At 38.5% G+C, this 12604-nt stretch overlaps 1 pseudogene; it reads right to left on the minus strand.

Moving 5' to 3' along the window:
- Positions 1 to 462: 462 nt before the first annotated feature.
- Positions 463 to 12403, minus strand: LOC101595949 (annotated as a pseudogene).
- Between the last annotated feature and the right edge of the window lie 201 nt (positions 12404 to 12604).

The raw sequence follows: 12604 nt of genomic DNA on the forward strand, positions 1-12604 counted from the left end.
AGAAGGCATACAATTGTTCTTCTGCCTGTCCTGTGACTTTTCCACATCTTCAAAACTGAATACTCTCTGCAATCAGGAAGTGAAAATTCTACCTCAGAACCAAAATGATGTGGGAGGAATTGCTGGAAAGGGGCTTGCTATTAACTGGCTTTGGAAAGAGTTCCAGGCTTAGTTGTAGTTCTCTTTTACTGATCCGTCTGTCTTATTCACAGCCAGCTCATACAAACTAGGGAAGGAAACATGGACAGTGGTATCATTCATCCAGGTGAAATCTTCCTGGGCGTTCTTCATGGTAGTTTAAGTTTGGGGTCTGGGACACCTCAGGCTTTCATAAACTTGAGTTCACTTATCTGTGTTCTGGCAGTATTTCAAATACATTTCCTGTACCAGATCTTTGTGACTATCTTTCTAGGCCTCAAAGATCACAAGACTCCTCCAAACATATGTCATGTATTCCCAGGATCAGTAGGAGGCAGTGGGAAGGACATCTTGAGTTGTAGTGCAACCTGGGCCACACTGGAAAACCTTATCTCTAAAACAGAAAATGAAAAAGAAAACATATTTTAATGAGATGAGAGAGGATTGGGTATAGAAAGAGGAAGAGCAGGATAGAGGCATGGCAACAGGAAAGGTGTGTGTGAAACTTAATGTCAACAAATAATATGTATTCAAATACTATAATGTAGCACATTGCATATCAAGTAAAAACATAATAAAGTAAACCAGAAATATGCTGTTATATAATAAACAAGTCATAAATATTTTTCTTTTTTGTGTAGTTATTCAAAGTAGGGTCTCGCTCTAGCCCAAGCTATCTTGGAATTCACAATGTAGTCCCAGGGTGGCCTCAAAGTCATGGTGATCCTCCTACCTCTGCCTCCCAAGTGATCATATTAAAGATGTGTGCCACCACACTAGCAATATTTTTCTTTTAAATAGAAAATAGACCAGATAAATATTGAAACACTGAAAAAGCCTACATATATTATGTTCCCTGTTGTTTAAATTGTTATTATTTTCAGAGTGATATTTAGCAACTTTTGCCCTTTCATTAGCAATATTGGAGTTTTCCTTTTTACTATGCTTATTTGGGACAGGATTGGAATAAAAAATACATATTGTGAAACACTTCAGAATCACAGAAGTTAAGATTATTTCCCCACAAAACTGGGGGAGTAGGGACTCAGAAACTCTATGAATTGGAAAGTCTAGTCTTCCTCATCTTCACTACTTCCCCTATGGCATAAGTGAATTTAATTTTCAGTCCCACCGATTAACTTACAGTCTCCTCAGTGTACTTGCCTTTGAAAATCATTGTACTGCTACTTCATTGGAATGTCAATTGTCTGCAACTATGTCTGGCACAACTATTTGTATTAACTGTCCCTGTGATCCATGATATCTTAACTTTTTCCTTGTGACATTACTCTTGATAGAAAAATATCATATTTGGAATTATTAGTTTAAGTTGAAGTGTATCTAGAGGCTAGGAAGATAGATAAGGGCCATGAGGAGAAACTTTAGATGTCGGTGGATAGTAGAAAATATGTGATACAAAAGTAGAGTGAATCAAGTTATGGAGATTCACACTTGTAATTGTAATACTCAGGAGGCTGAAATCACTGTAAGTTTGAGGCTAGCCATGATGCCAGAGTGAGTCATCCTGAACTAGAGAGCTTCCTTGCCTCAAAAAAGTAGAGAAAAGGAATATTGCAGGTGGAAACTTTTAAGTTGTGTTGGAGGATGGGGATGGAGGAGGAGAGAGGGTGAGAGGAAGAGTCAATGAAATCTAAGGATGGGGAAGGATGCTTTAATAGTACAAAGAGCTAGAAGTGGCCAAAATAACAGATCTTGAATCCTGCTAGCTTATTCAAGGAAAATGAAGCCCAAGTATAACAACAATATTGGAATATATTTTCTATTGTCCTTCCCATTATAAGCTATTTTTTATTACTTTGACTACTAGTACCTTTTTTTAATTTTCTGAGAACATCTTGAAATAGTGACAAAATGTTGAACTAAGAGGCACACATTCTTCCTCAGGTGGCAGGAGTAGAAGAATAAGGGTGCTACACAAATACAGATCAGAGCTATAGTCTAGCTCTTCTACTGGCAGCAATCTGATTTATGAAAATTGTAAGTTATACATCTGCAAAGTGAATTTGATAAGTTTTAAGTGGTATTACATTCATTACTAACAAGTGACTGGAAAGAAAAGTGTCCAATAATTGAGGAATGACAGTATTATGATTTAGGTACTAGATGAAATATTCACAGTTCTATAAATTTTTATTTTTAAATCTAGGATGTATCATAGCATATGAAATAGTCTCCCAAAAGTGTCCATGTGGAAGAGGTGGTGGAAAGAATATTAGAACCAAAGGAAGGGGATGACTTTTACCATGCTATCTTCCAGACACAAAATGACCTCACATTGCCTTACACAACATACACAAGACCTTCATAGTAGGAGGGAAAATGATGACCTCAAAACAGAAGAAAGACTAATTGGAAAGAAGAAGGGATTTAATTGAGGGTGGATTGTGGAGTGGGGGGATGGGTGATGGGAGGAAATTTTCATGGTTTATTATTTTTATGGAAGTTGTCAATAAAGTTTTTTAGCAGAATAAAAACCTTAATTATTATAGTTTATTTACTAACATGAATTAAATAAATCAATAAATCTCATCTTTAGTTCAATTAAAATTACAAACTAAAACCCCAAATACTTTATTTTGTTTCAACTTGGAAATCCCTTTTCCAATGACATGTACTGAAAATAAAGTAGCACAAGTTTTCCAATTCACGTACAAACAATGAAAACATTAGTATTCCTAAAACTTGACCAGCAGCAATAAACATAAGAAGCATAAGTTTAAGAAACAGATGTGAAACTAATTATTCTTCAGTTTAAAGAACATTAGCAATGTAAAAAAGAAAACAAACATAACTGTAATTTCTTCATGTATAACAGAAAATACATTTTGTTCTCTCCACTCCATAAAATCTCCACTGCTTAGAAGGCTGACTGGTCTTCATTCACAAAGTGAAGACTCAACTTCAGTCTCAGCTAGTTGTGGTAGCAGCTAGTGGACACTCACCTAAAATAAACATTGGCTTTAGCAACAGTGCCCCATTGAGCCACTCTTCCTGCTCTCAATAATTGATCTCTCACGGCCTCCTAATACAAACTGGAGAAGGTACAAGGGATAGTACCACTGACCTTAGCTAGAGCTTCCAGAACCTTCATTTTGGTGGTTTCAGCATGTGCTGTGGTATCCCAGAGGAACTCATAGCATAGAGGATTACTCCCAGGCACCTGGAGGTAGTCCATGTAATTTTTCAGAACAAGACCTTTGGAAATGAGTTTTGGGGGACTCTCCAGAGATTAAGTGCCCCTGCCCAGCATGTACCCCCAACACACTCAGAAATTCCCAGACCTCTTGCTCAGTGGCATGGTTGCCTTTCATGAAGACCACACCCAGGAAGGTCATCAGGAGACCCACCTTTGGTAACTCCTGTCATTCAGGTTTTCCTGAGGGGAGAAGCCCATCTTGCTAACAAGGGAATAGGAGATATTGTTGGGATCAACTTGCTTCAGCTCCAGACCATAGACCACTTCCAGCTGCTGGGAGGCTCTCCTGAGGATGTCAAGGAAGACAAGCTTGTGCTTTTGGCTGATCACTTTCACTATATCTGCTTGAAAAATGGGCTCCTTCTCATACTTTTCCAGCATGAAGTACAGCAACATGCTTTCCTTTCTAATGAAAGAATCTCTGAATTTGGGCTGAGTGGAGGCTGCTGCCTAGGAGATACTTGACGTTTCCTCACCAGAACCTATAACAGAACCTTCAGCACCTATGTCAGAGCCTGCATCAGAAGACCCAATGGAGGCAACCCCCCCCCAGAAAGTGCAAGAATCAGGGCTGAAATAATTGCCTTGGCCATTAGGAAGAGACTCTGCTTCTACTTTTGCAGGGGGCTAAGCACCCAGGATATCGTGGCTCTAATCATGAGCTTGTTGACACTTGGTAGGGGAGCAGCCCTTACTTTTGTGGCCCCTAGGCATAGTGAATGCATTCAGCATCAGCAAGCAGAAGAGAAGGCAGAAGTCTGGCAAGGTAGGAATCTGGCGATTAGGAAATAACAATGAATGAGCACCATACCATCTCCAGGTAGAGAACACCTTCCCATTAAGGAAGGTCCCCAGTTAGACTGTTCACAAATAACTTACATTATCAATGTAAGAAAGCAAGTGTTAAAACTATTACACTAGGTTTTTACAAGATACTTCTGGCATGCCAAGTCTCATTCACAAAATAATTACTTTTTAAATTCAATTTAATCTTTAGCAGCCTTCACTTTTCAAGTACCAAACAGCAAACATGCAAGGTAATTGGCAATAGTAGTCTGTTAGCAGTGCTATGACAGAGTATTTGAAATTAGTAATTTCTTTCTTATCATTTTGGAGTTTGAGAAACATAAGATGGCTGGTCGATTTCTTGTGAGGTTTTTCATGCAGCATCATCCCATTGTATAAAGCTAAAAGGAGCAAGAGGGGGAGGGAAGGAAGGAGATTTAAAAAAGGAGTGAGAAAGGAAGTGAGGGGAAAGTGAGGGGAGTTAAGTACAAAAGAGAAAAGGGAAAGAGAGAGGGAAAATGGGAAAGTAGTAGGGAGGATTGAGTGACATACAGAAAGATCAAAGAGAATGTTAGAGGAAAAAAAGGAGAGAGGGAAGGGCTCAGAGGGAGGCAGAGAGAGTGTGATCAATGTTTTAAAAAGGGAGAGATAAGAACAGGAGTGATAGATGGAGAGGCAGGGGCATGAGAACCTGACTAAATTTGTTCTTAAGGAGCCCACTACTGAGATACCGTTCTCCCATAGATGTCCTTGTAGAATAATAGCTTGAATTCATTCATAAGGTGAAGCCTGTATGAACTATTCGTTTTCCAGTAGAACTGGTATACCAAGGACCAAGTTCCCAAGGCATATTTTGGGGGGTACCCATTCAATCTATAACAGGTAGTAAAGACCTATATTTCCTGTTAAATTATTAGTACACAGCTATTATGCAAAATAATCAGGATCATTGCCACATTTTCATATGAAATACAATGATCATATCTACCCTAAGTTACCTTCCACTTCCACCTACCATAATCGTCTTTCTCTTCTCTACTAGGTTCCCCCTTTACTCTCATATCACCATTTTCTTAAAGCCTACATCTGAGATAAAATATGTGTATACCTATCTTTCTGTGTCTGGCTTATGCTGCTTAACATGATGACCCCAGTTCAGTTAATTTTAAATATATAATTTAATTATTAATTATGGATGAATAACAACTGTACATATACAATTTATCCATTTATCTGGTTGTGGGCATCTAGGCTTATACTGTGCATTGGTGATTGTAAACAGTCCTAAAATAAACAAAAATAAATGGTATTCATGGTATACTGACTTTTATTCCTTCAAATATATTTCCACGGGTGATATAGCTGGACAATATTGTAGTTTTATTTTGAACTTTTTGAAGAACTTCCATAATGATTTTCATAATTGTTGGTCTAATTCACATTCCCATGAATATGTTTTCTTGGTTTTTACACAAATTATCTTCAGCAATTTTTGATGCTTGATTTCTTTTTAAAAATATTTTATATTTTATTTATTTATTTAAGAAAGATAAAGATAGAGAAGGGGCAACCAGGGAGGGCTTCTAGCCACTGAAAATAACCTCCAGACACATGCACCACCTTGTGCACATGGCTTTACATGGGTACTTGAATATACTTGAGAAAAGGAATTCTACCACAGATTACCCAGTAATAAAAACTCAGAGGTACCTTTCTGCCTTGGCATCATTCATCTATATTATACACTCAGAATTCTAAACTTTATCTGGTAGGTAGTGTGATACAACATTCTACTCTTTGAGGGATTAATTTTCAAATTAAAGCATTTACTTTCCTTAGGAAGTAATAAAGAAGCAATGAGGGAGTTTCTTTCATGAAGCCCTACCCTGACTGGTCTTTTGATGACTACCCCATGGATGGGGCCAGATTTTCTTGTCCTTTCTATTAAACAGGAGGAAGAAAGTTGTTCTAGTGTTTTTCTATTGCTATAACAGAATACTACAGTCTTAATAATTTATACAAAACGGAAACTTGCAAATTTACGTCTCTGGAAGCTGACATGCTAAGAGGCTATATCTCATGAGGGTACTGACAAGAATGCCAAAGAGTCATTGTGTAGAATAGGTTATCACATGGAGACATAGAATATGTTGCAGACAGATCCAAAGTATATTCTTATCAGAGATGTACTCTTGAGATAAAATTTAAAACATTATTCAATTATTCATGCCTAGAAAAATCTTAACCTATCAACACAAGGCTCCACCCTATAAGACATAGATTAAGACTTTTATGTTTATGAAGATCTTAATCATGACATTCTCAGTTCATAATTCTATCTGAAGCTCCATTGATCTTACAAGTCAACTCTTACAGAAGTTTTTATTTCATTGACCGCTACATTTTGTGTTATTTGTCTCCTGAACACTCATTTATAGCACTCTCATGTTATCACCCTTCTCACTATTTAAAGGACAAAAAGCAATTTCAAAGTACCTATAAACAATTAAGCAGATTCCCTACTGTAAACCTTGCACAGACAGCTCTTGGTGCCAGGATCCACAGACTATGGAGAAGTTGTAATACAAGACAAGGCACATATGGCAGGTGTGTTATTAGAGGAAGCTCCACAGCCTTGTCTTTCATTTCCTTTAGCTTTGAAAACCATCTCTCAAAATTTTCCAAATCTCCTCCTCCAGCCGTGAGACTGGCTAACTCTTGAATGTCCAGGTCTAGCATCGGATCCACAATGCTGTCGACCTGGCCATCTGTTGTGTTACATGCACCACCCCGCTGTCCCGGGAGTGGTTCAGTCCTCTCAGATGTTGGCAAATGGGGTTGCTCTGAGCGGCAGCTCTCCGCAGATGCAATGCTGGGGTTGGCTCCAGCCAATGAGCTGAGAAGTCTAAGGCCTTGGTTCCTATCATTCTTCATCATAATATTGGACCAGACATTGGCATTCAATGCTTGTATGATGCACTTTACTCCTGTAGATTCCAGGAAATTATCCTTCTCCTCAGGCAACTCCTCTGGACTAAGTTCCACATGCTGGAAGCAGTGTTTGATGCACCATTCTTGTGCTTTTTGGCAGCTCACTCCCTCTTTACACACTTGATCACAGACCAAGCTCATCACCTCAGGCAACCACGCCTCTACCAGGGGAAGCCATGAAGAGACACTGTCAAGACCCTATTTCTGTGTGCTATCAAAGTAAACCACAAATGCCTGAAAAGATTCTGCAATCGTGGTGGTGATGAGAAATTTGTTTGGCACCACACACAGATTGATATGAGCTGAGTAGTATTTGTCATCGATGGTCCAGGGGTAAAACCTCACAGTCTCGTGGGAAGCCATTTCCACAGGAGGATCATCTGTTGGGCCAGCCGGTCTCCGGTGAAGGTGGAGCAGCAGCTGGTGACCAGCTCACAGGGGATGCCTGCAGCTATAGTTGGCCAGGCACCTCCACTTCCGTCTGTGGCCACACCCTAAAATATCTATTCTTACTGACAACTTCCACACTTACAGACAACAAACCGTGTTATTTTTCTACCCTCTCCTGCTTTCCCCTTCATAATTCTGCTCTCCATCATATCCTCTCCCTCTCTCCATTAGTCTCTCTTTTAATTTGATGTCATCATATTTTTCTCCTATTATGAGGGACTTATGTAGGTATTGCTAGGCACTCTGAGGTCTTGGATATCAAGGCCAAATTCTGTCTGGACAGTTTCATATAAGGAGTGGTACCCTTCCTTTGGCTCTTACATTCTTTCCACCACTTCCTCTGCAATGGACCCTGATCCTAGGAGGGTATGAGATGGCTCAATGCTGGACACTCCTCCATCCCTTCTTCTTAGCACTATGTTGTCTTTTGGGTAATCCCAGTGGCCATCACCATCTGAAAAGAGAAGCATCTCTACCAGAACTGAGAGTAGCATTAATATATGAGTATGAACATTAAGTATAGTGCTTTCAGTGCAGCTTGGTGAGAATAATATATGCATTTATCCAGACAAGAGCAGGTTGTATGGCCCTAAGAATCATGACCTCCCCGTCGTAGGCTTTTGATTAGATTTTCAGTACCAGGCATGTATTCTCTCCCATAGAGTGGGCCTTCTGTCCAATTAAAGAGAAGTTGGTTTTCCCCAGAGCAGACATGCCACTATTGCATTTATTCAGTCATTTGGCCTGTCTGGCCAAACTTGAGCCTTCCAGCATCCACTGTTTCCACTGCTGGTGACTTCTGTGTCCCATAAGGCTGCATATAGTGCCGCTTCTCCAGCTGTCAGTTGGCTGGGCTACAGGAAGAAGGTTTTCTTGGCAACACCAGCTTGATTTCTCAGTGACTTTGATGCTGAGGCATGTGAAGTCTTCAGCAAAAGGGTCTTACCATCTCTTTATCATAGGGAACCAAGGGTCTTGGCAATACCCTATAATGTATAGGAGGCAACAGGGACCTCCCTGGCCAACAACTCACTGGAAGGTATCCCATCATTAACCCTTTCCCCTCCCTGTAACCTGTTCTTGTACTTACATACATACAATACCATCCCCTTAAGACCTTCCCTCTCTTCCCTCCCTTATAGCCTTTTTCTAGCATATGGGTCTCTGCTACTGATTTTGGTTCCAGCTCATACACAAGTCTATACATTTGTAGCTAGGATACACATATGAGAGAGAACATGTGACGTTTGGCTTTCTGGACCTGGGTTAACTCACTTAATATAATCCTTTCTAGATCCAACCATTTCCTTGCAAATTTAATGATTTCACTTTACCACTGAATAGAACTTCATTGTGTAAATGTACCACATCTTTATTATCCCTTCATCTGTGGATAGACATGTACACTGGTTCCATTTCCTAGCTATTGTGAATAGAGCAGCAATATACATAATTGTGTAAGTATCTCTAAGGTAGTGAAAAGAGTCATTAGGATATATGCCTAGGAGTGCTATAGCTGGATCATATGGCAAATCTGTTTTTAATTGTCTCAAGAATCTCCATACTGGTTTTGCTTATTGCTTTTTAAAGACAAGTATGAGTAGAGCATTCACAGTATATAAAATGATAAAATAATCATTTTGAAATGAGATAAGTAAATATAACTATTTTTAGTTATACCAAGGAATTACTCAAAGTGAAAAGGGCAGTCTTGAATTAAACATGTTTTACATTTCTACTTGTTTTTCTCCATATTGTGAAATAATGACTTCATTGTCCATTTCTATTATATATATATATATATATTCTACCACCATGATATATATATATATATATATCCCTGGATCAGAGATAAGTATAATTTTTGAGTTTGTATGAACTCTAAAATTGTTACTTGAAAATCATGTTAAACAGTGCATGTGAATATACAACAATTGAAAAGATTATTATCTAAATCAAAATAGACATTTACCTCAAAGAAAAATCCCTAAAAAAATTTAAAAGATATGTCTGTGTTAGTCACCTATGTTAAAAAGAAGACATAATTTGTCCTTACATTCCATAAAATCTCCACCAGTTCTAAGGCATGCAGTAAACAGTTGACTTCAGACACACAGATGTGGGAGTTAATATTTAGGTCTGTTTTCTGTTCTAGGCTTCCTTTCTCAACTCTGGTATGTTCCAAGCTTTTGTTCACCACTCCCACACCTTCACCATTTCACCATGCAGCCTCACTGGAACTACTTTCCACTCATTGCTTTGCAGTTTTTGTGTACTCCAAATTGGCCTGATTTAATAATTTAGACACATATTGCATCTGAATCAACTTTACCTTCATCTCTAGGTTTTAGATAGTAGGTTGAACTCTTCCATATCTGTAGCTGTTACAAGATCCTGAAAGCTTATGGGCAGATGGTTATAGTAACAGAACTTCTGTTATCAGCCATCTCCAGGATTGTTGTAGAGTGGTCCCAAAAAACAGGTGCAGAATTAATTGGGGGAAAATAAAAAGAAAACAAAAAGCATAAATAATGAGGTTAAACTTCTTAAACTTTGCTTTTCATACAGTTGAAAAATCAAATCCAAGCATATTTAAATTAACATTAGAAGTAGCATATAGAAATCATATGCTTACTAAAATCTCATTACTTTGTTTTTGCTTCACCTTTTTTATCCTATGTTATTGTAAATCATTTAGAAATAATATAGGTTCTTAATTGTTTAAGACTAACAAGCTCATTGTCTTAAACTTGACAAAAATCCATACATGCAATAGTTTTTAAGAAACAGAGTATGAAACAAATTGATCTTCAATTAAAGGAACATTTAAGAAATTTAAAAAAATCAAGATACCTATAATTTGCTCATGTGCAGCTGGAGAAGACATGCTTTGTCCCTCACACCCATAAACTCTCAACTACTTAAAATGTTGACCTCTCTTCAAATGCTAGATGTGGGAGGAGCTACTGGGTATGCACCTGGGAGGGAATCCAGCCTTAGCAATAGTGCCAGCCTCAGCAGTAGCTCTCTTTCTGGTTCTTTCGGCCTTTTCCCTAAGAGCCCCCTCATACAGATTGGGAAAGACACTAGGGATGACCTTAGCTAAAACTTCTAGAATATTCATCTTGATTATTCTAGCAGGAGTTCTTGGACCCCACAGGAACTTACATTGTGCAGGTGGGGGTCACTCCCTGGCACTTGGCAGTACTTCAAGCAATTTTCCTGCGCTGGATTTTTTGGTGATAGGGTCTTGGGGCTCTCAAATTCTTGGGTGCCTCTTCCCAGCATATATCTGCAACACATTCAGAAATTCCCAGGCTTGTCTTCAGCGGCATGGTTGTCTTTCATGAGGATCACACCTAAAGGGAGATCAGGAGACCTGTATTTACTTTCCTGACACTCAGACTTTCCCTAGCTTGCTAACAAGGAAATAAAAGAGGCACTTGGAATCATCTTGCTTCAACTCCAGGTCATAGACCAGCTCTTGCTTTGTAGAAGCTCTCCTAAGTATATCAGGGAAGTGTGGCTTTTACCTCCTGTGGGACCGTAGTCAGCATATAAGCCACACGATGGGTTCCTTCTCCTACTTCTCCGTCAGAAAGTACAGCAACAAACACACATTCCTAATAACTATTTGGTATTTTTCCAGTCCAGTTTATTCTTTCCTGTAACTTCATGTACTAGTTTCTTTCTATTCAGTGGGTAAGACTCCTTATAAGTACCTTCTGTAGCTCTAGATTAGTGCTAATGATTTTTTTTTAGTTCATGATTTATCATGGAAGGTCTTTCTTTTTCTTCTTCAATTATGAAAAATAGTTTTGGTACATATAAAATCTGGGTTGAAAATAATTGTCTTTCAGAGCTTTAAATGCATCATTCCATGCTCTCCTGGTTTTAGAGTTTTGTTCAGAAATCTGCAATTACTTTCACAGGCTTATATGTGAGTTAGTGCTTCTCTCTTGCAGCATTCAATATTTTTTCTTTGTCTTGAGTCATGTTTTAACTGTGAGATTATGTGGAGAAATTCTTTCCTGGACCTTGTGATTTGTCCTTAAAAATGCCTCCTACATTTGAATGGCAGGTTAGGGTTCTCCAGAGGAACAGAGCTGATAAAATAAAATAAAATTATATTTGTTCATAGGATTTACTAGATTGCCTTTCACAATAGGCTCTAACAATATCTGTTTAGACTCTGGAGATGTCTAGTGCCTGGCTTCAATGTTTTTGGTCTCCTTTTGTGAGATGTGATGTTCTCTTTCCAGTAGTACTCTATTACATAGGAGCTCTCTTTTTAATAAAAATGAAAATAAAAATTCATAAAACTGAGTGTTTCATCTAGGACCCAAATCATAATATAGCATAATATAGTTTGTTTGTTTTGAGGCAGGGTTTCCCTATATAGCCCAAAGTGGCCTCAAATTCGCAGGGCCCCTTCCGCTGCCCATCCAGTGATGGGATTGGAGGCATATGTACCCTCGTCATATCTAAATAACCTTTGCATCTTCATTACTTGTAAGTGCTCAGCCTTCTTCCTTCTAGTGATTTTAGGCCAGTCATTCAAAGTAAGTCACTTAATCCTCAAAACTGTTAACATGAAGTTCTGGTATACTTCATCTGGCCACTTCTATTGCTGTAGGGAAGTCATAGTGGAAACATAACAGGAAATTGTGGGAACTTTGGTAATTTGAGGTATGGATTCCTTTTTCCTCATGTAGCATTTGTATACTGACTGCTGGCAGGGCCTGATATGAAATTATCCCCTTCCTCCATCAAATCTGCATTGCCAAAAGAGGTGAGGATTCTCCTTAGCTTAACAGCCATGTTTGACATTACTATCTGTTGAAACTGTGAGGAGTGAATTTCTATCTTCATCAGGTGTTAGTAATGATGATGCTTGATATTTAAATTTCATCTTTGTAGGTATATTCTATTATCAGCATAATACATTACCTACCAGCCCTCAGTCACTTTACAGACTTCAGGTAGTTATCAGTGCTATCTCTAGACACACAATTCAAATAA

This window comes from Jaculus jaculus, chromosome X (genome assembly GCF_020740685.1).
Source record: "Jaculus jaculus isolate mJacJac1 chromosome X, mJacJac1.mat.Y.cur, whole genome shotgun sequence".
Taxonomy (NCBI): Eukaryota; Metazoa; Chordata; class Mammalia; order Rodentia; family Dipodidae; genus Jaculus; species Jaculus jaculus.